General features: G+C 52.6%; 2 non-coding genes across 2 annotated transcripts; both read right to left on the bottom strand.

Moving 5' to 3' along the window:
- Positions 1-168: 168 nt before the first annotated feature.
- LOC125798617 (5.8S ribosomal RNA) lies at positions 169-322 on the bottom strand. The gene has a single exon (XR_007437410.1). It is a non-coding gene; the product is annotated as a 5.8S ribosomal RNA (ribosomal RNA).
- Positions 323-695: 373 nt separating this feature from the next.
- Positions 696-2,559, bottom strand: LOC125798597 (18S ribosomal RNA). Its single transcript, XR_007437390.1, has one exon. It is a non-coding gene; the product is annotated as an 18S ribosomal RNA (ribosomal RNA).
- Between the last annotated feature and the right edge of the window lie 2,441 nt (positions 2,560-5,000).

The raw sequence follows: 5,000 nt of genomic DNA on the forward strand, positions 1-5,000 counted from the left end.
CGAGTCCCGAACGAGAAGGGAACCTGACCGAGTCTGCTTTTAGGAAGACGAAGGCGCCTCGGATCGGGCACCTGCGAACCTCCAGCCGCGGTCCCCTCGAACCGTCTCTTAACTCTTCCCCGGAGGGAAGAGGGAGACGGAACGAAAAGGTCCGATAGATTGGAATAGCGACCCTCAGACAGGCGTGGCCCCGGGATTGACCCGGGGCCGCAATGTGCGTTCAAAGTGTCGATGATCAATGTGTCCTGCAATTCACATTAGTTCTCGCAGCTGGCTGCGTTCTTCATCGACGCACGAGCCAAGTGATCCACCGCTAAGAGTTGTACTCTTTATGGTTGTTTTTGTTTCGAAGCCATGTAACCAACAGACACAAAAAGTGACGGTTTGAAATAATGTTTTACGGCAGCCGCGGGTACGGGCGCCCCGGAACGCCTAAGCGAACTCGGGGTCATCAAACCGCGCCGCCGAGCCGCCTCCGGAGTAAGAAACCCCGCAGACGGACTTCGGGGGCCAGGTACCCGTCTCCCTTTGGCCGTAAAACACGTTTTTTGCTCAGGACACCGTTTTTCGATCAAGTCATTAAAAGGCCGAAGGGAATCCCTGTAGTTCCCAACGTCGGGCCGTGGCTTGAACATTTTTTGTTTGTGGAAATGGGAGTCGCGCCTACTGGGAGACACTACCAACCCAAGTCCCGGTAATGATCCTTCCGCAGGTTCACCTACGGAAACCTTGTTACGACTTTTACTTCCTCTAGATGATCAAGTTCGATCGACTTTTCAGCACAGCACCAAGGCCCCGCGAAGGAGCCCCGGCGTGGCCGATCCGAGGACCTCACATAACCATCCAATCGGTAGTAGCGACGGGCGGTGTGTACAAAGGGCAGGGACTTAATCAGCGCGAGCTGATGACCCGCACTTACTGGGAATTCCTCGTTCATGGGGAATAATTGCAATCCCCAATCCCCGTCACGAACGGGTTTAAGCGGATTACCCGCGCCTCTCGGCGTAGGGTAGGCACACGCTGGCCCGGCCATTGTGGCGCGCGTGCAGCCCCGGACATCTAAGGGCATCACAGACCTGTTATTGCTCCATCTCGCGTGGCTATACGCCACTGGTCCCTCTAAGAAGTTAACCGCGACCGCGGGGGGCCGCGTAACTATTTAGCACGAAGGAATCTCGTTCGTTATCGGAATTAACCAGACAAATCACTCCACCAACTAAGAACGGCCATGCACCACCACCCACAGAATCGAGAAAGAGCCATCAGTCTGTCAATCCTTTCCGTGTCCGGGCCGGGTGAGGTTCCCCGTGTTGAGTCAAATTAAGCCGCAGGCTCCACTCCTGGTGGTGCCCTTCCGTCAATTCCTTTAAGTTTCAGTTTTGCAACCATACTCCCCCCGGAACCCAAAGACTCTGGTTTCCCCGCACGCTGCCCGGCGGGTCATGGGAATAACGCCGCCGGATCGCGGGTCGGCATAGTTTACGGTCGGAACTACGACGGTATCTGATCGTCTTCGAACCTCCGACTTTCGTTCTTGATTAATGAAAACATTCTTGGCAAATGCTTTCGCTTTCGTCCGTCTTGCGCCGGTCCAAGAATTTCACCTCTAGCGGCGCAATACGAATGCCCCCGGCCGTCCCTCTTAATCATGGCCCTGGTTCAGGAAACCCACAAAATAGAACCGGAGTCCTATTCCATTATTCCTAGCTCAGGCATTCAGGCGAGTTTGGTGCCCGCTTTGAACACTCTGATTTTTTCAAAGTAAACGCTCCGGACCCCTGAGGACCGGACACCCAACCAAGGGCATCCGGGGGGCGCCGGGAGGCAGGGTCTGGGACAGGCGGTAGCTCGCCTCGCGGCGGACCGCCAGCCCACTCCCGAAGTCCAACTACGAGCTTTTTAACTGCAGCAAATTTAATATACGCTATTGGAGCTGGAATTACCGCGGCTGCTGGCACCAGACTTGCCCTCCAATGGGTCCTCACCCATGTGTTTAGGATACGTTCATTCCGATTACAGGGCCTCGAAAGAGACCTGCATCGTTATTTTTCGTCACTACCTCACCGTGTCGGTAATGGGTAATTTGCGCGCCTGCTGCCTTCCTTGGATGTGGTAGCCATTTCTCAGGCTCCCTCTCCGGAATCGAACCCTGATTCCCCGTTACCCGTGGTCACCATGGTAGCCCCCTATGCTACCATCGACAGCTGATAGGGCAGACATTCGAATGAGACGTCGCCGCCGCGGTGGGCGCGCGATCGACCCGAGGTTATCTAGAGTCACCAAAGGGCCGGGGGAAACCCTCGCGGGTCCCCCCGGGTGGGTTTTGGGTCTGATAAATGCACGCATCCCGGCCCCCCCGAGAGAGGACCGGTCAGCGCTCGTTTGCATGTATTAGCTCTGGAATTACCACAGTTATCCGAGTAACGTGTGGAGCGATCAAAGGAACCATAACTGATTTAATGAGCCATTCGCAGTTTCACTGTACCTTCCGTGTGCACTTAGACCTGCATGGCTTAATCTTTGAGACAAGCATATGTTACTGGCAGGATCAACCAGGTTGCTGCGAGTGGTTTTTGTCACAGAAAAAACCATTGGTTCTTAGAGGGGAGAGGGATCGGCCCCGTACCGTCCGAAGGACCCCCCGGGGAGGGGGGGACGGGCGGAGAGGCTCGTCCGAGCTCACCCCTCATTGCTCCCAGTGGAAATTAGTGTGGCAACTCCGCTGCGCGAGTTCCCGCTTGCTTCGGGGATAACAAGGAAACGCTCGTTCCGAAACCGGGGGTCCGGAGCTTTTTGAAGCCGGGTGCTGGAGCTCGGTTGGACGCGAGGACCACCGAGGCATCCGAGTCCGACGGCTCCGGGCCGACCGGTTATCGTGTAGGGCAGATTGAGATATAGACGGGCCGTCTACGACTCCCTCGGATAGGTTCGGAAAGGTCCTCCCCCTGACGGAGGACCCCCCTGGAGGCTAACCCGCTGGGTCGGGTAGGAACGCACCGCGCACAGTGGCCACGGAGGGCCGCGCGGTTGCCTACCCAGGCGGGCTCGGTAGTCCATTCGATCGGGTCAAAATAATGAAAGAGATACCCCCCCTGGAACCGTCTCTGGAAGTTTGGTTTTTCCTCCGTACCGCCTGGGGGGCGGGGGGCGGGACGGAGGCCGACCTGCGGAGCTTCTTGGTCGGGTAGGATCGGGTCCGTGTTATAGTGTCCAAAAATCCACTTTGGAACCATTATTGGGGCTTTATTTAAGCTCTGCCATGCTTAGAAATGAATGGAGAATCATCTCCAGTGCTTGGACCCCTAGTCATTGCCACTCTCCTCAACAGTCCGACGGCACCCCTTTGAAAAACCCCCCGACGAAAAATCCTCCAGAGCGCGGGCGAACTCGCTCCGAGGCCGACCGGAGTGCACCTTCGTCGGGCAAGGGAGTCGGGCGAAGGGGGTCAGAAATCCTGGAGCTCGCCACCCTCACTAGTTTTTGGCGTGAAATGGTAGACCAAAAGTGGGGACTTAGAAAAATTTCGCACTTTTTCGACCTACCACTGGTAGACCGAGTGGGACTTAGTCATTTTTTCAGCTTTTTCGGGCCTACCACTGGTAGACCAAGTTGGACTTAGTCATTTTTTCAACTTTTCGAGCCTACCACTGGTAGACCAAGTTGGACTTAGTCATTTTTTCGACTTTTCGAGCCTACCACTGGTAGACCAAGTTGGACTTAGTCATTTTTTCGACTTTTCAGAGCTACCACTGGTAGACCAAATGGGACTTAGTCATTTTTTCAACTTTTCGAGCCTACCACTGGTAGACCAAGTTGGACTTAGTCATTTTTTCAGCTTTTTCGGGCCTACCACTGGTAGACCAAGTTGGACTTAGTCATTTTTTCGACTTTTCAGAGCTACCACTGGTAGACCAAGTTGGACTTAGTTATTTTTTCAACTTTTCGAGCCTACCACTGGTAGACCAAGTTGGACTTAGTCATTTTTTCGACTTTTCAGAGCTACCACTGGTAGACCAAGTTGGACTTAGTCATTTTTTCAACTTTTCGAGCCTACCACTGGTAGACCAAGTTGGACTTAGTCATTTTTTCGACTTTTCAGAGCTACCACTGGTAGACCAAATGGGACTTAGTCATTTTTTCAACTTTTCGAGCCTACCACTGGTAGACCAAGTTGGACTTAGTCATTTTTTCGACTTTTCGAGCCTACCACTGGTAGACCAAGTTGGACTTAGTCATTTTTTCGACTTTTCAGAGCTACCACTGGTAGACCAAGTTGGACTTAGTTATTTTTTCAACTTTTCGAGCCTACCACTGGTAGACCAAGTTGGACTTAGTCATTTTTTCGACTTTTCAGAGCTACCACTGGTAGACCAAGTTGGACTTAGTCATTTTTTCGACTTTTCAGAGCTACCACTGGTAGACCAAGTTGGACTTAGTCATTTTTTCGACTTTTCAGAGTTACCACTGGTAGACCAAGTTGGACTTAGTCATTTTTTCAACTTTTCGAGCCTACCACTGGTAGACCAAGTTGGACTTAGTCATTTTTTCGACTTTTCGAGCCTACCACTGGTAGACCAAGTTGGACTTAGTCATTTTTTCGACTTTTCGAGCCTACCACTGGTAGACGAAGTTGGACTTAGTCATTTTTTTGACTTTTCGAGCCTACCACTGGTAGACCAAGTTGGACTTAGTCATTTTTTCGACTTTTCGAGCCTACCACTGGTAGACCAAGTTGGACTTAGTCATTTTTTTTCAACTTTTCGAGCCTACCACTGGTAGACCAAGTTGGACTTAGTCATTTTTTTCAGGTTTTCGCACCAACCAGTGGTAGACCAAGTTGGACTTAGTCATTTATTTTTTTTTTTCGACTTTTCGCACCTTCCACTGGTAGACCAAGCTGAACTCACCCAGGCCTGGGCCTCAGTCCTCCACCCAGCCCTGGGCCTCAGTCCTCAGCCAATCCCCTGGGGAACCAGCCCTGGAGGACTCACCCAGGCCTG

This window comes from Astyanax mexicanus, unplaced genomic scaffold, assembly GCF_023375975.1.
Source record: "Astyanax mexicanus isolate ESR-SI-001 unplaced genomic scaffold, AstMex3_surface scaffold_63, whole genome shotgun sequence".
Classification (NCBI taxonomy): Eukaryota; Metazoa; Chordata; class Actinopteri; order Characiformes; family Acestrorhamphidae; genus Astyanax; species Astyanax mexicanus.